The 24,919-nt window shown below is 45.2% G+C and overlaps 1 protein-coding gene across 15 annotated transcripts in view; it reads left to right on the plus strand.

The window, feature by feature from the left end:
- The first annotated feature begins 1,241 nt into the window (after positions 1-1,241).
- The window catches only part of RAI14 (retinoic acid induced 14), a 162,880-nt gene continuing 139,202 nt past the window's right edge, over positions 1,242-24,919 (plus strand). For 11 of the 15 annotated variants that reach the window (XM_086361335.1, XM_086361345.1, XM_086361339.1 and 8 more), the window contains exon 1: positions 1,242-1,368. The gene's annotated coding sequence lies outside the window, so the exon portion shown is untranslated. Of the gene's footprint in view, positions 1,369-1,651; positions 1,675-2,368; positions 2,809-24,919 lie in introns of those variants that run through there. The other 4 variants (XM_086361336.1, XM_086361342.1, XM_086361349.1 and 1 more) reach the window with 2 other exon arrangements.

The following is a 24,919-nucleotide window of genomic DNA, read 5'->3' on the forward strand; positions in this document are numbered from 1 at the left end:
TCTAAGGAATTGCTGACCTATGATTTAGGAAGGGAAGACCACGCAGCTAGTTGTCTCTGATGTCACCTGTCAAAGCTAAGACAGGCTGTTCCTTTGGCTTGCTGCTGGTGGTGGTAGTGGGGGGCTAGGGGTACAGATAAAGTCCGACTGGTAGTCGTGGGGATCTGTTTAAGACATTATAAACTGAACTTAGATGAATTTCATTTGTATTGGATTTTTTAAAAAATTCAATTGCTTTAGATTTGATCTCACCAAAAAGGGACTCATACCACATATTTATTTCCAGAAAGCTTCCTGCAAAGGACTTGGAGTTAACAGAACACAGGGGCTTTGGTGAAAAGACTTTTAAAGTCATAGCTGGTTGGCATGACCAGAATGAATCGCAAAGGCGTCCCAAATTAATGGAGAGGAGGAGAGCTTTGAAATCCTTGGGAGCTGAAGCAAGAGTCCATTACGATTCAAACGCAGGGGGCTCAGGGGCGTGGGGAAGGGAGAGGAGCTCCGGGGCTCTGAGGCCGGGCCCCTCGGCATTCCAGACCCCACAGGGAGGGCGTTCCGCACGGTGCCTCTCAGTTCAGACAGTAGGCGTCTCCTTCCTAACTCGCGAGCAGCGCTGAACGCTGGTAGTTTTCTCTTGCCACCTGATGAACGTTAGGAAACAGTCGCTCCGACCAACTGGTTCAATCCAGAGACTCTGAGCAGGTTTTAGTTTCCTTTCTGTTCAATAATTTTGGAAACTATGACCGATTTGATTCTGGGTAGAAGGCGCTTGGATTAGTGACTTGCAAACACCAACACGACCACAAACGACTTTGGACGTTAACCAGAAATGAATACTATTCAGTATCTCATCCGTTCTAAAATCCCGGGGGTCGGAACACCGGTGGTTTCCATTAGCTTCAGGTGACGATGATGCAAACAGATTCACCGGGCAGAATCCCACGATCCGCGGAAAACTACAAGCAGGCTGCGGACGCTTGGGGCGCGCGGGCCGGGAGCACCTCCCGCAGGTTGCGGCCGGAGCGCGGGGCCGGATCACCTGACTCGCGGAATTTGGGGCCGCGCGCGGTGGAAGAGGAGGGGAATGGTTAGCACCTCCCTCCCGGCTCCCGCGGGATCCGGGTCGGCGGGGGCCGGCGCCGGGCGGCCACGTGGTGGTGCTGCCGCCACCCCCGCCCCGCCGGCCCAGCCCGGGAGCCGCGGCGCCCACGGACCCCCGCAGCGGGGGGAGGAGGAGGAGGAGGGACCGAGGCGCAGGAAGCCGAGCAGGAAGCGAGCCCGGCGGCCGCGTTTTCCTGGGGAAGCGGCGGGCGGGGTTGCGCAGCCAGCGGGGCCGACCCGGGGAGCCGCTGCCGCCGCCTAGATGGGGTGAGTGCGCGGCGCCGGGAGTTGGGAGGCTTCCCGGCGCGGGGTCCTCAGCTCGGGTCCCCGCCTTTGTGTCTGGGGCTCCGATGAGGGTAGGAGGCGCGGAGGACGCGCAGGGCGGAGTGGCTGCGAGGGTCCCGCCACCAGTCCCTTTTCCCCGCCTGCCGCCAAGTGTCTGCAGAGGACAGGCGGAGAAACAGAGGAAGAGGGGAATGGTGGGGGTCCGAGTAGAGAGGAAGGGCGCGCCAAGTCAGGAGAGGGGCTTTCTCCTGCTGATTCCCCGCCACTCGCAGGCCGGCTGGGGTAGGGGTAGGTGCGGAGGGACCGCGGGTGGGAATGAATGACTAGCCCCCTCCACTCCCGGCGGGGCGTTCTGGGTACCCCGAGCCTGCTTCCAGTCCCACCTGCCCGGTCCGCCCGGCGTCTGGCTCCCCCAGGTCCCCGATTCTGGACTCGACCCGCCTCCGCGCTGAACTTGGAGGAGCTGGGGAGGAAGGCGCGAGCGGGAGACTCGGAGGGCTCGGGCGACTGAGGGTCCGCTATTGTTCTCTTCCTGACTCCGGGAACCCTCAGGGTGCAGGCGGGACCACTCCAGGCCTGCAACTGCCCCCACCACCACCCCTCAGCTCCCCCATCTTTCGAGTCCTTTTCCCCACCGTAGCTCCGAGGAGGGCCGGGAGGAGGGATGCTGGAGTTCGGGCAGACTTCGGAAGGAGGGAGTTCTTGGAGCCTCAAGAGGGGCGCCCGCCCGCCATCTACCCCATCTTCTGCCCAGAAGGGTGGGTGCCCTCCCTAACCCACCCTCCTCCCTTCGCTGCTGGCTCGGGCAGGTTGTGTGCCCGCGGTTTAGTTTCTGCAGTTTGCGGAGTCCGTTTGCTAACCCTAGGCTCGCACTCTCCTTTGCTGTGGACCTCGTACCCCGCTTTTGTGGAGGGGGGTGGGGCTGAGAGCCGGGAGAGACCGCAGACGCGGCAGATGGAGCCCGGGGCTTTTAAAGTGGAGAGGTTGCAAGTGATCTCCCAGCGCCTGAGTTCTGTGCCTAGGCTGGCGCTTCTCCGAAGAGCCCAGTTCAGCGCAACTTCGTCTCCGACGATTGGGGAAATGTGCGAACTCGAGGTCACTCACCTGGACCTGCGGCTTCGCTTGGCCGCAGGCTCACAGGTGATTTAGATGGGCTCTGTTTTCTTTCCGGGAGAGGAGACTCCCGAGCGCCCTGGGATGGGGAAACGTTGCCAGTTCCCTGGAGAATGTGATCTCAAGCTCCTCAGAGCCTGGCAGAGGGAGGAGTTGGTTTTGTCGGTCAGTAAGACTTAGCAGAAGCTCATCTTAGCGAGGAGACTCTCACCTTCTTGAGATTTGGACAAACTTTAAAAGGAGACAGCGCATCACAGGGAGGCTGGATTTTGATTGCTTGGTCTCCAGCCTGCGGAGTCCTGTTTACAGGTGTGGCTGGGAATTTTATTACTGATGGATGTAATCTGATTATCCTTTCTTAGTGATGCTTAACCAGTGTCATATTTTTTTCTATTTTGCTTGTAAAATAGTTGATTTTATGTGAGGAATTGTATCCTGTTCTTATAATTTTTAACTAGTCCTTGCATGACTTGGAGTGGGAGAGGTGGTCCCATTCTGGGCTGTCTGCATTCATCGAGATGCTTCAGTAAAGCATTTATTGTGTCATTTACACTCCTTGGGGAGGGGTTATAACCCTCTTGAAAAATCTTATTACTATTATCTGTGAAATTGAAATAAAGTAATGGCTGCTGGGCCCTGGAGATTCAGTGGGGACACGATGTAGTGCCCTTGTCTGCCAGTATTGTATCTGACAATGAAGTTCTGTCTCCAGACTGCCACTTCTGTGGCGTCTTTGAGACAGGCACATCTAGCATCACTCACCTCTTAAGGGTGAAGAACCCGAGCTTTGAAAGTTAGGGAAACTTGGCCTTGGAGTTACTGGAATGTGATGGAGGAGCTTTGTCTATCCCTTCCTTCTATCCTTCCTGTTTTTTTTTTTTATAAAGTAAAAGTATGAAAAATTTCAAACATACAAAAAGAGAACATAGTAAGGCTTCCATTTTCCACTACTTATGTTTGAGTTCCTAATCTTTCCATATTTGCTTCATATCCCCCTCTCGTCAAAAATAAACTGCAACTGAAATATTTTATCCATCCCTCCTCTTCTGCATCCATTCTCAGATAACCACTACTGTGAAGTCAGTATACAAAGTGTCCAAACGTGTTTGTACTTCTGTGTTACATATCTACAAACCATATCCCCAAGCTTAACATTTTATTTAAGTAGCATAATTCTATATACGTACAGCTTGCATTTTTAAATTTGTCTATGTGTTTGAGATGTCTGTAGATCTTATTTACTTTAGCTGCTGCAGAGAATTCTAGTGTATGAATAAATTATAGCATGCTCTTTCCCTTGCCAAGAGAAAATTTGAGAGTTTCCAGTTTTTCACTGTTACACTTTTTCTGCATAGGACAGTTGATCTTTTTCTACTTTTTTTTTTTTAACTTAACAATGCTACAGTCAACATCTGAAATGTGTTCTGCTTGAGCAATTTCTCTGTGAAACACACCTATACAGTTGATTGCTGAGTAGTGGGATCTAGGTAATGATGCATTTATTATTTCTTCTTCAGCACGTATATAGGGTATATGTAGGGTCTCTCAGTTACTTGCTGAATGAAAAGTGAAATTAATCAGTTTTAGCTTTTAAGGTTATGTTAGTTGGCTGAGTTCTTCAGTTTTTTCAGTTTTTTTTTTTTTTTAGAAAAACGAGTGCCTCTTAAAGTGTGAAAGTGAAAGTCGCTCATTTGTGTCCGACTCTTTGCAACCCTGTGGACTATACAGTCCATGGAATTATCTAGGCCAGAATACTGGAGTGGGTAGCCTTTCCCTTCTCCAAGGGATCTTCCCAATCCAGGGATCGAAGCTTGAGACAAAAGTGTGATGCGATTTTGGGATATTTATACTAAAGCCTTTTCTTGGCCAGTCACTCAGGTGTAACCCTGGATTACTTGCTCAACCTTCTCTTCCTCATTTCTTCAAGCTTGGAAAGATTAGGGGCTTAAGTGAAGTGAAAGTCAGTCATGTCTGACTCTTTGCGACCCCATGGGCTACAGCCTGCCAGGCTCCTCCGTCCATGGAATTCTCCAGGCAAGAATACTGGAGTGGATAGCTGTTGCCTTCTCCAGGGGATCTTTCCAACCCAGGGATCAAACCCAGGTCCTTGGCATTGCAGGCAGATTCTTTACCGTCTGAGCCACCACCCATTTACAGAGGCATGTACCTGCTCTATGCGTGTATGAAAATATGGCTGTGTTCATGACATTTCCCATCTGATTGTAACTCTGTTAATCTGGAAGCAGTTTAAGGCATTAAAACCCTTTGGTTTCCTCATTGTTACTTCAAGTTGCCAGGCACACTTCTGCCTCAGAGCCACTGCATTTACTCTTCCCCATTGTTTGGATCACTCTTCTGCCAGCTGTCTGCAGGCTTATGCCACTCAACCCCTCAGCTCTTCACTCAGAAAAATCACCTTCTCTGGCCACCCCTTTATGGCATAGCCTGGTGTTCTTCTCTGTCTCTCTCTTGTTTTTCTTTTGGACCAGGGATCGAACCTGGGCCCTTGGCAGTGAAAACTCTGGGTCCTAACCACTGGACCACCAGCGAATTCGCTTTTCTCCTTTATTTTCTTCCTAGCACATAATTGCCTTCTAATTTGCCAGGAATTAATATTAGTTTAGTTCACGTTAGTAGAGTGTCTGCACTAGAATCTGTACTCCATGAAGACAGGGTTTTGTCTCTTTTGTTTACTAGTGAATTGGTAGTGTCAAGAACAGTGTTGCACACAGTAAGTACTCAAATATTTGAATTTCATGCCTTTTGTTGTGATTTTCTACTTAAAATTTTTCTTAGCACATATTGAATATCCTCAGTGGTGCTGGCTGTTACCCCGGCTGCAACTGAGTGCCCCAGATGTCTTATTTACAGGTTCTATCAGGATAAAAATATAGGTTCTTATAAACAGAGCACTCTATTAAATCCATGTGATCTATCCCACAAAGCACTTGTGTCTTCAAATTTTTCTTCAACATTTGCCTTAACCTCAATTCAGAGGAAAATATAAGTAATACGATGCTCAGAAGCATGCCCATCTTTCCTTTTCTTAGTACCTTAGCCTTCCAGCAGTTCAGCTATGGATGAGCATGACCAAGTGATACTCATTCTCCATTCCATACAGGATCCAAACAGACTAGAAATGATCTCGAGTAACACCCACCACATTGAATTTCCAAGAATAGAAAGTGTATCTCTCTGAATTGTTGCAGAGGGTTTATTCATCATTGCTTTGATTTTTGTGCATTCATCCTGAGGTCATGTTTTCTTTTTTCTCTGGTTGGGGGGAATGGTGACCTTAATATGAAGATCCAGGAGCAATCAACATATAAAATAGTATACCCAGAAATACGTAAAAGAAAAACTGTCATATCAGACAGTCCTTAACTCATGGTACTGAAAGCATTCACTGTTAGTGCTGTGCATTATTTTGCTAGAAGCCAACTGAATATCCTCTGTGTAGGAGAAATGATGAATATAGGAGTTGACAAGACTAAGCTAAATATATCAAAAGCCTCGGGTGTATTTTAAATGGGTGATAGTGAAAAGGATTCTAGATCCCCCCCCCATTAATTATTTACATAGGTGTATGATACTGATGGTATCCTTTTAAGAAAATCATGAAGATGCTGCGTGATTTAGAGATTATTTCTTGTTTTATTGCTACCCATGAGCTGAAAAGTACAGGTGGTAGTAGTTTAATGAAAGATTGTTAATCAAACTCAGTTTCCCATCTCCAGCCATCTGCAATGAACAGACTGCTCCAGCCTTTGACATCAGGCTCACCGATGGGTATTAGTAATTTTAGCAAGTAATTTTACGGACTTAACATGTGTTTTAAAACAAAACCTCTTCTCATTGAAGTATGCCTCATTCTTCAGTTTTATAATCTGTGTATAGTAGAGTGTCTGCCACATAGTAGGTGGTTAACATTGAACTATACACATCCACCCATCCTTTCGTGTTGCCATAAAGCCCTTCAGGGTGTTCATCAGATATTGAACTTTCGGGAGCCTGGAGGAGAAGTGAAACAGAAATCTAAAGGCTGAGGAGTGGAGGTAGTTAGCCAAATGCAGGCTGAAGTTCAGAAGATGTATTCCTTTTCAGGGAAGTCAGATCACCTCTCTGAGCCTTGGTTTTCTTTTTCTTTTTCTTTGAAACTGCTCAGTTGCAAAGAGTGAAGTTTAGCCAACTGTTATGGACTGGATTCTGTATGCCTTCCCCACCGCCCCTCCCCCCCACACAAAATATTGAATCCTCATTCCCAGTGCCTCAGAATGTGACTGCATTTGGAGGTTGGGTCTTTAAATAGGTATGTGCGTACTAAGTCATTTCAGTCATGTCCGACTCTGCGACCCCGTGGACTGTAGCCCACCGGGCTCCTCTGCCCATGGGATTTTCCAGGCAAGAATACTGGAGTGGGTTGCAGTTTCCTTCTCCAGAGGATCTTCCTGACCCAGGGATCGAACCTGGGTCTCCCTCACTGCAGCCAGACTCTTTACTGTCTGAGCCTTACCTATAGTTTAAAAACCTGCTTCCCGCCTTTGGAACAGTTACTGTGTCTTGCCTGCTTCACCAGCTGGTTTTGTGCGATAGGTCTCACCTCATCTAACCTGAACCTGGGACCTAGTCCAGTTCTTCCTGTAGTAACTGGCCTTCACTGGAAACAGTGTCTTGCCTTATAAATTCCACAGCCATCGGTCACCTCTGGGTAAGGGGCAATCTTTGGGAGTTCATCACTCGTTCCTCCCTGCTTCTAAATGAACAAAATCCAGTTGTGAGAAAAATTGGTTGTAGGCCAAGGAGTTTATTGTACAGTGCAAGAAAATACATAATTTTTTCCTAAAATTGGCATTTAGTAAACAGCAAATTCGGAGAAGGCAATGGCAACCCACTCCAGTACTCTTGCCTGGAAAATCCCATGGACAGAGGAGCCTGGTAGGCTGCAGTCCATGAGGTTGCTAAGAGTCAGGCACGACTAAGCGACTTCACTTTCACTTTTTACTTTCATGCATTGGAGAAGGAAATTGCAACCCACTCCAGTATTCTTGCCTGGAGAATCCCAGGGACAGAGGAGCCTAGTTGGCTGCCTTCTATGGGGTCGCACAGAGTCGGACACGACTGAAGCAACTTAGCAGCAGCAGCAGCAGCAAACAGCAAATTTATCATCAAGTAATCAAGCATAAGCATTTTGTCCTCTACTGTATCAATTTTCCTCGCTGTCAATAATTACTTTCAAACCTTAACTCTTCTTGTCCCTGTTAAGTATTGCAATTGGTAACAGTGATATATAAAGTGAGTTAGCAGTAGCAGCAACAGTGATATCAATCTACAGTTTTTTTTTTCTTTCCTTCTAGATGAACTCAGTTTGCTTAATCCAGAATATTTTCTTTTTAAAGAGCTAAATGAGTCTAGAATTAACAACCCCAGCAGCATCTCTCTCTTCACTTTCACTACGTCTGTCCAGTTCCTTTTGCTGGCTGAAATGACAGAAACCCAGCCAGGAAAGAAAGCTTTGGCAGAGCTCACTGGTGGGGAATAAAAGGCTGCGCAGCTTCCTTTGCTCTAGGGCAGCACAGAGTCAAGTGTTTTCCTCCAAGAGAAGTTCATTTTGCAGACCGAGGCAGGCCATCTAGCAGGAATTCTTAAATATTTTTGAGTCAAAGATGGACATTTTTGCAAATTGGATGCAGGTGTTGGACATCTTTTCCTAGAGGGAAATTCACTTACATGCAATGATGCTATCCACTTGTAATCTTTGTTGGTTTCAAAAGGTTCGTGGCAGTCCCTGGGCTCAGCTAGTTGTGAACATCTTTGGAATCCCCAGGTTAACCCAAGATCTGTTGAATGTACCTAGAAGATCTTGTTGCATTTGTCCTATTTACTTTTAACAGCCACCTTATAAGGTCGGGAGTACAATGACAAGGGGTCTGTTTTCTAACAAGTGCCACTATTCCTCAGACCTGACAATATCATACGTGTATGTGTGCTGTTGCTCAGTCATGTGTGACCCTTTGCCACCTCATGGACTGTAGCCCACCAGGCTCCTCTGTCCATGGGATTTTTCAGGCAAGAAATACTGGAGTGGGTTGCCATTTCATTCTCTAGGGGATCTTCCTGACCCAGGGATCGAACCTGTATCTCTTGTGTCTCTTGTATTGCAGGCAGATTCTTTACCACTAGCGCCACCTGGAGAGCCTTATCCTACAAGAGTGCAAAGTAATAACTGTGGGTCTTTTACCCTCAGTAGGAAAACCAGTCTATGTACCATCGAAAATTTTTAGGAGCTATTTCTATTGGAAGCAGTAAAACGCTATTTAGGAGTAATAAGTAGTAAACCTGTCGTATGACTATTTCACAGAGATGTGCTGGATTCTAAGGCTGGGTCTTGAGTTCCTCACCCCAGGGATATTTCTTGGTCTAGTGCTGGTACATACCGTTTTCTGCTTTCCAGGGGACAGCAGTTTCCTCCCTTTCCTGTTGAAGGAGGGAATGATGTCCCTGGGTCCAGCACACGACACTTCTAGCTCACAGGGTCAATCTCTGACTGCTCAACCAGGTGGGGGGGAGTATCTCCAATTCTCTGTGTCCTTCTCCTCTCAGTCTCCTAGCCTATGGGGCTGCCTCCAAAAGGGACCCGAGGAAGATAGGGTCACATTTCCTAGCTGGGGAGCTGGTCCTCAGAAGCTGGCTTTTTCAGAGGAACTAGCCCATCTCTGGGAAGTAGCAGATGCTGGGAGAGAGTCATCCCAGGGCCATTAGCCATGCTCAGGAGCTTGTTCTGTCACTGTCCACTTTAGGTGACATCCTCTATCTCTTTAGTGAATATTTGAGCTGGCTTTAACAGAAGGTGAATAATGTAAGCTGTTTTCGACAAGTTCTTTGAATTGACTTGAGCGCCTTCTCTGTCTGCACCAGTCACTTTGCTTCTAGACTGGCAGATTCTGGAGGTCTGGGCCGTCTTACTCAGCATCAAATCCCTTGTGAGCAGTACATGTTGGTGGAATCATTGAGTGGTAGATAGAAGATCTGGGGATGAACAGTATGGAGCTTTGAGTTTTAATGAGGTTAACACATTTTCATCCCACTGGAGTACAGGGCTCTAGTCGTTGGAATGGGGTCGTGGGGGGAACTCAATCGACAGCAGGTGTTGAGGTCTAGGAAAGGGAAATGAGCCCTCTGAACATGGCACAGTCAATAAGGGGCGAAGCTAGAGGTGAGCCTAAGTTCTGGCTACTCTTGGCACAGGGCTTCTAGATGTTGTCCTTTTCTTTTTCTCTCTGATATAGACAGTGACCTTGGGAGTCCCACAGGTAGCTAAGGACAAGTGTTATGAATGAAGAGGACTGGTATAAACTCTGACTTGCTGCAGTGGAGTCTGGTGGGGAGTCCGAGGTGAGGCAGATGGCTTTGAGCAGCAACAGGAAGGTTGGAAAAGGAACTGGAACCCAGGCCCTTGGGATCCTGCTAGGCAAGAACTACATAAACAAACCCATTTGTCAAGCTTTGTCAGTGAGTTAACAAGATCTGTGCTGAGCCTCTTAGTTTGATGAGAAGGCTCACATAACTTGACCATCTCCTCCTACGAGAGCTGACCTGTTTGTGATTGATGGCTTTTCAAAAATGGAAGGGAGTGCTGACTTTGGGTGGATGGTTTTGACCCGTAGACATTTCACTGGTGGGAGAAGCAGCCTGTACACAGTGGCTCCTCCCAGCTGCCCCAGAGGACGTGGGAACCTCTGAGCTGGAAGGCTAATGGACTTGTGAGTTGCTTTTTCTTTCTTCCTTACCAAAGGCAGCCAGAAGCAAAACACAGTTGACCCTTGAACTGTGTAGGGGTTTAGGGGGATACCTCCCACCCCACTACCACCAAATTGAAAAATCTGTGTATCACTTTGACTCCCCTAGAACTTAACTTCTAATAGCCTACTGTTGACGAGAAGCCTTACTGGTAATACAAATTGTTGATTAGCACATATTTTGTATGTTATAGATATTATTTATTGTTGTTGTTCAGTCTCTCAGTCGTATCTAACTTTGCGACCCCATGGACTGTAGCACGCCAGGCTTCCCTATCCTTCATCATCTCCCAGAGCTTGCTCAGATTCATATCCATTGAGTCAATGATGCCATCCACTATCTCATCTCTGTCAGCCCCTTTTCCTCCCGCCTTCAATCTTTCCCAACATCAGGGTCTTTTCCAATGAATGGGCTCTTTGCTGGAGTATCGGAGCTTCAGCATCAGTCCTTTCAATGAATATTCAGGATTGATTTCCTTTAGGATTGACTGGTTGGATCTCCTTGCAGTTCAAGGGATTCTCAAGAGTCTTTTCCAACACCACAGTTCAAAAGCATTAATTCTTCAGCACTCAGCTTTCTTTATGGTCCAACTCTCATGTCCATACATGACTACTAGAAAAACCATAGCCTTGACTAAACGGACCTTTGTTGGCAAAGTAATGTCTCTGCTTTTTAATATGCTGTCTAGGTTTGTTATAGCTTTTCTTCCAAGGAGCAAGCGTCATTTAATTTCATGGCTGCAGTCACTATCTGCAGTGATTTTGGAGCCCAAGAAAATATAAAGTCTGTCCCTGTTTCCATTGTTTCCCCATCTATTTGCTGTGAAGTGATGGGACCGGATGCCATGATCTTAGTTTTTTGAATGTTGAGTTTTAAGCCAACTTTTTCACTCTCCTCTTTCACTTTCATCAAGAGGCTCTTCAGTTCCTCTTCACTTTCTGCCATAAGGGCGGTGTCATCTGCATATCTGAGGTTATTGATATTTCTCCTGGCCATCTTAATTCTAGGTTGTGCTTCATCCAGCTGGAAATTTTGCATGATGTATTCTGCCTATAAGTTAAATAAGCAGGGTGACAGTATACAGCTTTGACGTACGCTTTTCCAAATTTTGAACCATCCATTATTCCTTGTCTGGTTCTAACTGTTGCTTCTTGACCTGCATACAGATTTCTCAGGAGGCAGTAAGATAGCCTGGTATTCCCATCTCTAAGAATTTTCCACAGTTTGTTGTGATCTACAACAAAGGTAGTCAAAGACTATAGCATGGTCAATGAAGCAAAAGTAGATGTTTTTCTGGAATTCTCTTGCTTTTTCTATGATTCAGTGGATGTTGGCAATTAGATCTCTGGTTCCTCTGCCTTTTCTAAATCCAACTTGAACATCTGTTAGTTCTCAGTTCACGTACTGTTGAAGCCTAGCTTGGAGAATTTTGTGCATTACTTTGCTAGCATGTGAAATCAGTGCAGTTGTATATTGTAGCCTTACAATAAAGTAAGCTAGAGAAAAGAAATGTTAAGGAAATAGTGTAAGGAAGAGAAAATACACTTCCAGTACTGTATATATATTGATACCCTACAATACAATACAATGTATTGATACCCTAAGTTCACGTCTGTTTATGTGATTAATTGCCAGTATCCACATCAGTGTAGTCTTATGATACAAAACACTGTCGATGTTGTATGTATTATTAACATTGGACATCAAAAATGAAAAGTTGTGAAAAAATTCATATTTATAGGAAGAAACAGTGGTGTGATTGCTTTAAGGTGGCTTAGTATAATTGATACAATTGCTTCATGGTAGTGTAGCCTAGGCACTAATGAATGAATCTTTATAAAATTTTATGGTATACAGTATTAAATGGCACCCCACTCCAGTACTCTTGCCTGGAAAATTCCATGGACAGAGGAGCCTGGTGGGCTGCAGTCCATGGGGTCGCGAAGAGTCAAACACGACTGAGCGACTTCACTTTCACTTTTCACTTTCATGCATTGGAGAAGGCAATGGCAACCCACTCCAGTGTTCTTGCCTAGAGAATCCCAGGGACAGGGGAGCCTGGTGGGCTGCCGTCTCTGGGGTCGCACAGAGTCGGACACAACTGAAGCGACTTAGCAGCAGCAGCAGCATTACAGTTATATTCATAATACAGTGTTGAAAACTGTTACATTTTTAAACGAAGCTGCTTAGCATGTTGATAGGCTGATAGGCAGTTTCTCCTATTATGAGAGAGAGGCATACTGTAATGTTTTTAAAGCAAAGTTAGAAAACAGTAAGAAATCTAATGCATTACTAGTTTTATATTAAATATCACTCACCTTATGCCTGTTTAAGGATAGACTGGGATCTGCACATTTTATGCATTCATGATATACCTTAAAATTTTTTTTTTCTGTTTCTAGGCTACATGGTTCATCCGTGAGGTTTTTCAAATTGTCCCAAATCTCCAAAAAGCTTTCCAGTCTATTTATTGAAAAAAAAATTGCATGTAAGTGGACTTGCATAGTTCAAACCTGTGTTGTACAAGGGCCGTAAACATATGTGGGGCCCTGAGGTCCCACGTTGAACCATGTCAGGAAGGCCTCACCCACAGCCAGGTGGGGAGAAGCCTACCATTCTGTCTCCAAGTGCATCTTATTTTGGGCTCAATCCACATTCATCATGGATGCAAGTTACTTCGACGAATATGCTCAGGCCCTTCTTGAATCTTCATTTTAAAAAATCCTTAATTTTCTTTGGGGCTATATCATTTTTCTCTTTTGAGAAAAAAGTTTCACATTTCTTTCCTTTGAGCTTTATCATTTACTTAAAAAAATCTCTGTTTGGCTATGCTGGGTCTTTCAGCATGCAGAATCTTTAGTTGCGGCATGTGGATCTAGTTCCCCGACCAGGGATTGAACCTGGGCCCCTGCATTGGGAGTGTGGAGTCTGACCACTGGACTCAGCAGTGTATATTAGTCACTAAGTCGTGTCTGATTCTTTGCAATCCCATGGATTATAGCCCACCAGGCTCCTCTGTTCATGGGATTCTCCAGGCAAGAATACTGGTGTGGGTTGCCATTTCCTTCTCCAGGGGATCTTCGCTACCCAGGGATCTAACCCGGGTCTCCTGTGTTGCAGGCCGCTTCTTTATGATCTCAGCCACCAGGGAGGCCTCTGGACCACTAGGGAAGTCTCTTTGAGCTTTTTTTTGAAATCGGAAGAAACTGGAAAATATAGGCATAGACACTAACCAGTATCTGTATACCAACCAGGATTTCCTAAGAGTTTTTTTTTAAAGGAAAAACTCCTTTCTTCCACTAACCTTGTGTATACATCCAGTCAGCAACACCTTGATACTTAGATTCTTTCTGTGCTATACAACTTTAGGCCGTGTTCGGTGTGCTGTTTGGTGACTTTTTCTATTGCTTTTCCTCTAGAGTCTTTAACAGCTAGAAAGAGATGACCCCTGTCCCAGCCTGTCTCCCAGCCGATCTGTGGACGGCTGTGTTACCACTTGTGACTTGTCTGGCAACAAGCTTGCTTTCTTCTTCTGCTTTAAAACAACCCCTGATTATTTTAAGTGCAAACCCCTTGGAACAAAGCGCATTTGATTTTCATTACATTGCAGATGGGTGTTTTTGTCCGCGGTGGCAAAAGAAACAAAGAGTAGCTCACCCTATCCTGGTGATATCTGAGGTGGCAGCCTGCTGGCTGCGGGTGCTTCTGTGTGTGGCTTCCAGAACAAACACTGCCTTCACCCCCTGCCCCATTACTGTCTCACTGGTGATTGTTTTAGGACACACTTTTATTATGGTTGTAAATATAATGGTTGTAAAATATTGTAGTATTTCATTTTTTTTTTTTTAATAGCTTGGAAAGAGGTATACAGGACACAGGTATACAGTATACAGGACATCAGAATAATTTCCTAAGGAACACAAATGTCCTAGTGATAGGGAAGGATTTAAATATCTAGCCGTTCTGCTTTTTCATATGGTTGCCAAAGCATGGAAACCTCCATTCCAGTCTGTAGTTTGCCAGCTCAGCTGAGTATAAAAATAGCCACTTCACTTGTCTGTAATTATCTTTACATTTTATGTTATTGACTGGGTATCTTTAGCCAAGCTGTATGGAAAAGGATTTTTATTTTCCTGGACTGGTGAGCTCATTACATTTATTCACTATGTATATGCTTCACATGTTAAAAGGACAAATAAATAAAATGCCACCTTCCCCTGGAATGTTGTGAGGGCGCACAGCCAGAAGGGAATGCCTTTTTTCATATTGGTTTGTTCAGACTTCCTAGGGGGAGCTCTGTATATGCCAGTGGCTGATCTGAGGACTGTTCCATCTTTAAAGGCAACAAAATTTTAAGTTGTAAAAAGGTTGGTCTGTTGGTCAGACTTTTTTTAAATTACTAGTGCTGTTTAATATGCAGCCCAGAAACTGAACTTGAGTGTCAACCCAGCCTTCTCTATTTGTAAATTGTGCCACTTTGGCCAAATAAACTTTCTGGGTGGCAATTTCCTAATCTTGAAACTGAGAACAAAAGCAATAGGATCTAATTTTGAAGTGGTGTGAACATTAAATGAGATAATACTAATTTAAATCAGTAAAAAAAAATTTTTTGCAAAGTAATCATGTAAATCATATTGTTATTATGATTTTTGTTGTGCTATTGTGCTATGATTATGTTATGCTATTGTTAATATTACTAAGGTTATCATGTTCTGTATCCTACCTTTGAAGAACTGTTGGTAGATTGGCCAGTATGATTGTACCTGCCGTTATAAGCTATAGCACTAAAAAGGGGTTGCCCTCATATGTCATTGACACACATTTGCCAGGTATCTTCTGTGTAGTTTGGGACTATGTTTTCCTGTGTTATCATTCCTCCATTTAGTCCTTCTTTATATCCTTAGGTAATGTGGACCGAATAAAGGCATATTTACTATAGTTGTGATCAATCCTATTCCCAGTTGTATTAACAAATTCCGTTGTGTCTCACCAGACAACTTTTGTTTCAGTCACCATCTAGGCACAGAGGAGTAATCTTGTGGTTAAAATGAAGATAGTAGTGTCTAGAATGAAGTGATGGGGAAGTTAAATTCCCTTTTGAATCCTTTGGAAAATTGTCCACCTGTTGATAGAGAAAAACAGAAATGTTTTCTGAACCATATATAACAGAGTAATAGTTTGCATAGAAGTCCGTCAGTCTTGAAATGAAATTTAAAACAATTTTTTACAGTGGAGGATAATTGCTTTACAGTGTTGTGTTAGTTTCTGTTATATAGCAACATAAGTATACATATATCCCCTCCCTCTTGAGCTTCCCTCCCACCCCCTTCATCCCATCCCTCTATGACATCACAGAGCTCTGAGCTGAGCTTTGAAATGAAATTGTTGATTAATCATCCCTTCTGCATGTGGCAGAGTGAATCTTTTAAACTTTCATCCATTATCAACTTGCAGGATTTACTAGATCTGAGCTTTATGATTTGATAGTAAGTGAATGTTAAACATGATAACCTATACTTTTTTCCCTTAATTTTGTGCCTGCCTTATAATAATAATAAGATGTTGTAATTGCCAGTTGTGCCAATCTTTGAGGGGAAAATGTGAATCATTACTGTCTAATAGAATATAAGCAAGCCATAAATACATGTCATCACAAGTCACTTCAAAGTTTCTAGTAGACACAAGAAGGAAAATGAAGCAACTGAGATTGTAATCATCTTTTATTTTTATCTAGTATATCCAAAAATCTGTCAACATGTATTCAGTCAAGCTATTAATGATATAGTTGACATTTTTTTAATAGTAAATCTTTGAAATCCATTGTGTATTTTCCACTTACAGTGCATGTCAGTTTGTGTTAGCCATGTTTCAAATGCTTAGTGGCCACGTGTGGCTAATGACTGCAGTATGGGACAGCACTGGTCGAAGTAGTATGTCGTTTTGTAGGTCCTGTAACCCCAGTCCGACCTGACACTTAGAATGGCCTCAGTAGATGCAGGTTTGATTAAGCTTCCCTGTGTCTTTACCTAGTTATCTGGGATTTTGCCCTTCATTTTCAGTGTTTCCTTAGAGAAGTATGATAGCTCACTAGCTTCATCATAATCTGATTACACATGAAATAGTGGACATTTGTGTTCTTGGTTTACAAATCTGTGTGTCTCTGCTTTCTTGCATGTGCGTTAATCAGCATGGACTTTTTTTTTCTCTGTTGTAGGCAGGGATTATGTATGGGCCAGTTTTCTACATCCCCCTATGTACTTGGCCCAGAGTTGGTAGGCAGTGCCTCTGGGTAAACAAGACAGTATAGATTTCTTAGTTTTCCTCTTAAATTGCGAGTTCTTGAATAGCCGCGATGTTTTTGCTCTCTAAAGCCTGATGGGATCAGATGCCAGGTATGTGAGTTTGTGTGTGGGGCCCAGGGTGGAGGGGAGTGCGTTTTAAATTTCTGTTGCAGGTGACAGAAGCACTCCCCATCCTTTATGTTAAGGCTGTTTCATTCTATCCCTCAATACAGACAATGGTTGAAAATGGAAAGAAGGTCCAGGGTCTCAAACTCAGTCAACAGAGTCTGTGTTCACTATGCAGGTGGTTCTAGGGCCCCCGACAGAGCACGGGCGTGGAGTGGCCTGGGACTTCTAGTGGAGAGGATCTGGAAGGCTTTTCCATTTGTGCTGCCAGGACAGTAGTGTGGCAAATCCAGGCCAGCCTAACCCCTAGGGGGTGATGCTTGGTGGCTGAGCTACTGTGTCGGGCTTCTCTTCCAGGTGTCTTGTTTAGAATCAATTAGGCTGAGTGAAAGCATGCGTCCTTATCATATCTTCAGCGATATTCAAGGATTAACTGCTCTGAGAATTATCCTTGGTGCTTCAGGTCTCCTGATCCAACTGAACCCCACTGTTCCACCCCCTCCTCCAGGCAGCTTCCCCACTGTCTGCCCCCATCTCCTTGCCCCACCCACCCAGAAGTCTCTATCTTCCTCCTGAGCCACATCACAGGGTCCTTCAGGACCCAGCTGTTACGATGGTTTTTCATTTCGTGAGGGTTTTTAACAGTCTAATCCTATTCATTTCCAGTTACTCGTGATTGTTTTCCTTGTTGGCAGGTTCCTGTAGGAGAGCAAAAGAGCTGGTCATATTTTCAGAGTGGAAATAACCCAGAAGGTGGGGCTTGCTGGCCAGGTCTTCTGTGGTGAAGAAAGAATGGAATGCTGGAGGTGGGGATGGGTGAGGGTATGCTGGCAGATCAGGGAGCAGCTAATAACCAAACAAATGGATGATAAATAGGCCCTCCCTAACCTATGGGTTCAGAGGGGACCTTATAGGTCACCCCACTGTATTCAACCACTTAGACTCTGGAGTGTGTATTTCAGTTCTGTAGGTTCTTAAAGTGAATTTAGCTACAGGCTTCCAAATGAGCTGAACAGACAGACATACAAACTCCAGCAGTGCTGCCGAGGTTCTGGGCTCCTCTTTTACTGTGGCATCTAAGGTGACAGCCTGAGCGAGATTGACTAGGTGAGAAGGCACCAGAGGATTTGTCAATATTCGTTGATTGCAAGTCACAGAAACTCAACTTGAACTAGCTTAGGATAGGAGGGAGGGCTTTCCTGGTGGCACTGGTGGTAAAGAACCCACCTGCCAGTGCAGGAGATGCAAGAGACATGGATTTGATCCCTGGGTCAGGAAGATCCCCTGGAGGAGGGCATGGCAACCCACTCCAGTATTCTTGCCTAGAGAATCCTATGGACAGAGGAGCTTGGCAGGCTACAGTCCATGGAGTTGCAAAGAGTCAGACACGACTGAAGTGACTTTGCACTCACGTAGGTTGGGGTGAGGAGTGGGGGTGCAGCTTGGCTCATGGGATGCCAAATTCTGTGCTAAAATGGTGTCGGGGCCTCTCTGGTTCCCTCCCTCAAACCAGCTCTCTGTGCTGGCTTAGGAGTGTCTTGGACAGCTGCCAGGCTCACATTTTCCTAGTTTCTCCACCAGAGAGGAAGGCTTTAATCTTCCTTTTCTTCCCCATTCTACTCCCTTCTCTTCCTTCTTCTTGTAGTCACCCCTTCCCTGTCCCTTTCCTCTCCCACCACCCAAAATCCCAGGGAGGGTTTCTGATAGCCTTCCTAAGGACACCTTTCCATCTCTTGGGAACAGCTATGGTCAGGCTATAACCTGGTTGGAGTGGGGTCGGGGGCAGGGGCAGGGAATAGGAGGACAGCTTTCTAGAAAGAAATGCAGTTATCAGAAGAAGGCTGGGCACTGAGAGTCATGGGGCAGACCGTGTGCCGCATGGTAATGTGTTAGAGAAAATGCAGAGACTTGCCTTCGAGTGAGCAAGGCTGGAGATGAGAATAAACAATTTGAGTACGTGGTGTTCGAATGACGTCCCAACATGGTAGCTGGGGCAGCAGAAATGATTTTTGTGCTCTCCATCTGCTGTTCCACTCCTGCTTCTAGGGCATCAGAATTCACAGTATCCATGTTGTTAACTTATTTATCCCTTACCCTCAAAAAGTATTTGAGGCACTGGATGACTGATTCATCAGAAACATTGTGACCATCGTAAATGACACTAATGCATACAAGAATGTGGAGAGTCTGAGTTACCCCATTTTAAAGCCAAGTCAAAGAACCGATGATGTCACAGTAAGCCAACATTTGACCATTAAATCTTTCTAGAGTAAAACCAAGGGAATCTGGTATAACCATCCAGGGAGCTACCCTCTCGCACTCTAAAGCTCTTTCTCACTACCTAACAACTCAGCATTTCACTTTTTGTATTTCATCTTGTTAAAAACAGCTTCATCGAGATATGATTTATATTCCACAAAATTTACCATTTTTAGTATACAGCACTGCTCAATGTTTAATAAATTTACAGAGCTGTGGAATCATCACAATTGAGTTTTAAAACATCTCTCTCACCGTCCCCAAAGAGCCCTCATGCTCATTTGCAATTCCTCCTTATCATCCCCAGCCCTAGGCGACTGCTAATCTACTTCCTGTCTATAAATTTGCCGGTTCCAGACATGTCGTACAGATGGAATCTTACACTGTGTGGTCTCTGTGTCTGACCTTCACTTGGTGCAATGGTTTCGCGCTGCATGTATCAACCCTTAGTTCCTTTTTGGTCCTGGAGAGTCCGCCTTCCCCTGTATGGAAATGCCACGTTTTGTTTACCTACTTGGTGGATGTTTTAGTTTCCACTTTTTCACGATTATGAGTACTGCTGCTATAAACATTCATGTGCACATCTCTGTGGACACGTGTTTTCTTTTGGCAAGACACATCATATAATTGCCAGGTTGAATGGTAAATGCGTATTTAACTTAAGCTGCCAAACTACTTGCCACAGTGACTTTGTGCTTTCCACGTTTTATATATTCACCAGTAACATTTGAGGAGTGGCCCTGTCTTTTCAAACTTGAATGATTCTTATGGATTTTAAGGTGGGGAAAGCCAAGAAATGGACTTGAGGTGCAGATGGTAAGGCACTTAGCACATACCCCTTGCTGTTTGGGTTTGATTACTAGATGTGTGCAGGGCAGCTTTTTTGCTTGAGAGGTGAACACAGTGTTATGTCTTGATAGAGCTGTTGACGCCAACATCAAAGATTTGGAAATACACCCTGGAAACGGGGCATTTTAGAGATCAGCTTAAAAATAACCTCAAAAGGAGGGATAATCACATGGTGTTTCTTAGTCCTGGAGTGGTTTTTGTATTCCGGAGGTAGCTTGTTTTGTTTAAACCCATGCTTTTTAAATTGGATGGATTTAGGGCATGAGGTAACCTTGGGGCTTTTCTTCGGTAGGTTTATCGGAGCATGTGAGCAGCAGATTTGACAGTCCAGATAGTGATGTTGCCAGAGCCCTGACCAGATTTACATCAGTGCTGGTGGCTCTGACTGATTCATGGACCAAGATCAGTCCTCATTGATGGCAGGTTTTATTTTTAAAGAAGAATGATGTATTTGTTTCTCAAAAGAAATGTCATCCCCTGATAAAGGCAAGTTGTGAATATAGGGAGGAAGATTAATGCTCTTAAGAGTTTCACTTCATGATCATTATGGTACATTATCTGGATGGCATTTATGGTTTTAAAAGAGTGTGGTCATTTTTGGGGGGAGGGAGTGAGGTACTACAGTATTTTAGGAAGGATTCATCGCCAGAATGAAACCACTGCCTATGTCTTTTTCTCTCCCTCTTACCTTTCCCTCTTCTTTATCGTCTGGGCAATCTTTTATCTCACCTGCACCTTAGTTAATATATGAGAGCACTCAGCCCATAATTAATGCTTAGTAAAGTTTGCATGTTTGTTGAGTCATTCATTCATTTATTTATATGTATCTGGTCTGCGGAATAAATAAGACACCTAAATTGTGATCACAAAGCAGCTTTGTTTTGTGTCCCACTGACTCTTTAAAATTTATTCAGAGAGGTTAGTCCATCTCATGCCTCTGGGTGAAATATATAACTTTTCTGATTAGATTTTTAAAAAATTCTACAGTCAATTTCAGTTGCTAAATACTCTCAATTTAGAACTCGGAATGCCTGATTTAAAATAAAAATTTCAAATTCGACTTAAAAGAAAATATCTTTTTCTTTCTCCATTTTCTCCTGTTACTCTCCTCGCTTTATCTGACTGTCATGGTTTGGGTCCCCTCCAGGGTTACAATGCAAACTGGAGACAGGAGGGGGGAGATGAGAGGTAAGAAGAATGAGAAAGTTCTTACTTGATGGTATGCAGGAAGACAGTGCTCTGCTCTCTAATCCTGACAGATATTTTGAGCTGATTCTTGCTCTTTGAGGAGGTATTTTCGGCTGGACCATGTGCTCCTAAAATTCATGTGTTAAAGTCCTGACCCCTGGTACTTTGGACGGGACTGTTTGTGGAGGTAGGACCTTTAAAGATATGATTAAAATAAATGAGACTATATGGGTGTGACTGGTGTCCTTTTAAAAAGACATTAGGACAAAGGCATGCAAAGAGGAAGGGCTCTTGAACACAAAGGGAGAAGGAAGCCATCTACAACCAGGGAGAGAGGCCTTAGTTCAGTTCAGTCACTCAGTCATGTCTGATTCTTTGCAACCCCATGAACTGCAGCATGCCAGACTTCCCTGTCTATCACCAACTCCCGGAACTTACTCAAACTCATGTCCATTCAGTTGGTGATGCCATCCAACCATCTCATCCTCTGTCGTCCCCTTCTCCTCCTGCCTTCAATCTTTCCAGCATCAGGGTCTTTTCCAATGAGTTGGCACTTCGCATCAGGTGGACAAAGTATTGGAGTTTCAGCTTCAGCATCAGTCCATCCAGTGAATATTCAGGATTGATTTCCTTCAAGATGGACTGGTTTGATCTCCTTGCAGTCCAAGAGGCCTCAGAATAAATCAGAATTGGCTTTGCTGTTACCACTGTCTTGGACTTCTAGCGCCCAGAATGGTGAGGATACAGATTTCTGTTGCATAAGCCACCAGATGTGACACTTTGTTACACAGTCCTAGCAAACCAGCAGAGGAGGCCTTGGAAGATCCCTCTCTCTCCCGGTTCCACTCCTGGACCGTCACTAGGGACGCCTCTGATTCCTGTGTTGCAGGTTCTGCTTTGTTGCTTTTCTGTCTGGGACTTGGACTCTCTCTGCCCTCTTCACCCTGTAATCCACTCTGTTAGGCAGAATCCAAGACAGCTTACTACCCTTCCATGCATTGCCTATGTCTGGTTTACAGGAGACAGACATCTGTGCACAGATAAACTTCAGCATCAGGCTGATCACAGCCCAGCAGCTACCATGCCTTCATTCCCACCCTTAGAACTTAGGCCAATTTCTCTCCAAACTTGTAGATTTTCCAGGCGAGGATCAGACCCCTGTCCAGTCTCTCTAAGTAGTCCTGTGGGCCTTTCTCATTAGGTTGAGTAGGCCTGGTGGGAATCATTGCATCATTCCTTCCCAAGAAAGCTGCTGCTGCTGCTGCTAAGTCTCTTCAGTCGTGTCCAACTCTGTGCGACCCCATAGACGGCAGCCCACAGGCTCCTCTGTCCCTGGGGTTCTCCAGGCAAGAACGTTGGAGTGGAGAAAGAAACTCCCCCAGTCTCCACGTGCTCTGACCCGTTTAAACCCTGGATGTGAGTGAGGGTTCAAGAGTCCTGTTACCAGTTTTTAGCTAAATCCTTTGAAATTGGGCATCTTGGACCGGCCGCAATGAAATGTCTGTTGGATCTTTGTGCTTCCAATTTGACACCCAGTGCTTGTTCGGGTGGCACTGAGTGGTAAAGAACCTGCCTGCCAATGCAGGGGACCTAAGAGACGGGTTCGATCCCTGGGTCAGGAAAATCCCCTGGAGGAGGGCATGGCAACCCACTCCAGTATTCTTGCCTGGGAAATCCCATGGACAGAGGAGCCTGGCAGGCTACAGTCCATAGGGTCACACAGACTCGGACAGGACTGAAGCGACTTAGCATGAACGCTTGTTCACCCATCCTTTCTCTCAGCCTCAGTGAACTTCCTCTGAGTGTGGACCATGGAGAAAGTCCTGCTGAGGTCAGAGGTGAACGCTTGGGTGTTGCTCACTTCAGTCACTCAGTCATGTCCGACTCTTTGTGACCCCAGGGACTGCAGCTTGCCAGGCTTCCCTGTCCTTCACCGTCTCCTGGAGCTTGCTCAAACTGATGTCCACAGAGTCGGTGATACCATCCAACCATCTCATCCTCTGTTGTCCCCTTCTCCTCCTGCTGTCAATCTTTCCAGCATCAGGGTCTTTTCCAATGAGTCAGTTCTTCGCATCAGGTGGGCAGATGCTAAAGCCTCAGCTTTAGCATCAGGTGCAGCTAGGGTGTTGGAGAAGGCGATGGCCCTCCACTCCAGTACTCTTGCCTGGAAAATCCCATGGGCGGAGGAGCCTAGTAGGCTGCAGTCCATGGGGTCGCTAAGAGTCGGACACGACCGAGTGACTTCACTTTCACTTTTCACTTTCCTGCATTGGAGAAGGAAATGGCAGCCCATTCCAGTGTTCTTGCCTGGAGAATCCCAGGGATGGGAGAGCCTGGTGGGCTGCTGTCTATGGGGTCGCACAGAGTCAGACACGACTGAAGCGACTTAGCAGCAGCAGCTAGGATGTACTTTTTCCTTGTTGAGAGGTTCCCTACCTGGAAGTGGTAGAATCTCAAGCAAAAATAATAGATCAGGCATGCAGATCTGGTGGAGCCCTTGGCCTGCTTTGCATGAGGCTGATAAAATCTCTGTCCTAAGCACTTGCCCCCTGGGGTTTTAGCAGCTGGTTCTTGCTCTCTGTTGACTCTTACATTCCATTATTCAAATGGTCAGCTCCCTTGGCTAAACTCAGCATGTAAAGATTAGGGAGATGCTGCAGGAGGTGCACAGCTTAGAGAGAGGGAAGCAGAGGGAGCAAAGAGGAGCAACTTGATAAGATTCATAGGCCAAATGAGATGGTAGTTTGGGGTTTTTAAAAACGTAGTGCTTTTATATGTACATGTGAAAACTGATCACGGCATTTACTTAATCCCATTGCAGCTAACCCAGTCCATTTAGGACCATAAAAAGCCTTGCTGAGGTCAAAGATGAAGTCTACAGTCTACCCAGGCACCTAACCTGTATCTCTGTCCTACTCATTCCTTCGGGAAACATTTATTGATTTTTATGCCATTGGCTAGCACCCAAGTAATAAGCAAAATGAAAACTCTACCCTGAAAGTCCTCCATTCCAATGTAAATAGCCTGAGGTGTACATTTTCAGATTTGCCAGAAAAACTGGTAATTGGGACTCTTGAACCCCTCTTGCTTACATCCAGGGTCTAAAAGGGTCAGGGAATGGAGACTTTCTTCAGAGAGAAGTTTGCATCAGTTCCCACCATGCCCGCTCAGCCTCCCAAGAGAAGCTTAAAGGACTGCTGGCAGAGTTTGGACGGGTGTTTGACCTTCCCCTGGGACTGCTGTGCCCCGTCTTGTCAGAAAGGCCCGACGAGGAGCCCTCTTCTCGTCAGCTTGCCCAGATCCTGAGTTTCCTTTTAGAGACACTCGGACCCCTACCTTTGTGGTGAAGACTTCTCTGATTTTTCCTAGCCCTCAGGGATTTCCATCCAGGAGGCAGAGTCTTAAAGCAGCTTCTGCCCCCAGGGGCAGTTTAGATGGCAGGACAGGCTCTCTCATCAGGGACTTCTTTATCCAGGGAGACCTTTTACAGCATGTATTTGTTTTGCCACCTTGAGTGTGTATACAGCTTTGGGTTAAAATTCCATTTGCTGGAGAGGGATGATTGTAGAAGCAGGTACTCAAGGGAGAAGGGGTGGATGCTGAGCAAGAGAGAAGTGTTGTAATTTCAGTGTCTTGCATTTGTTCAGTGTCATCTCCAGTGCTTTGGATTTTAAGTCTCATGTACTTTTCACTTGGAAGAAAAATTCTTGAAGTCTGTCCGGGGGTGCACATTTAGTATTTCTGGTGTTGCTGAAGATTCTGAGGAAGCATCTCACATTCCATGATGGAGGGATTAGTTAGAGCAAGAACATTGTTATTCATTCAGGTCCTCCAGTGACTCAGAGGGAACTATTTTAAACCATTGCCCTTGAATCCTGGGGTATGGCATCTTGGATGCTAATACATCCCTGTGATTCAGG

This window comes from Bos grunniens, chromosome 20 (assembly GCF_055505025.1).
Source record: "Bos grunniens cultivar Pamir isolate PY7600 chromosome 20, Bosgru_T2T1.0, whole genome shotgun sequence".
Classification (NCBI taxonomy): Eukaryota; Metazoa; Chordata; class Mammalia; order Artiodactyla; family Bovidae; genus Bos; species Bos grunniens.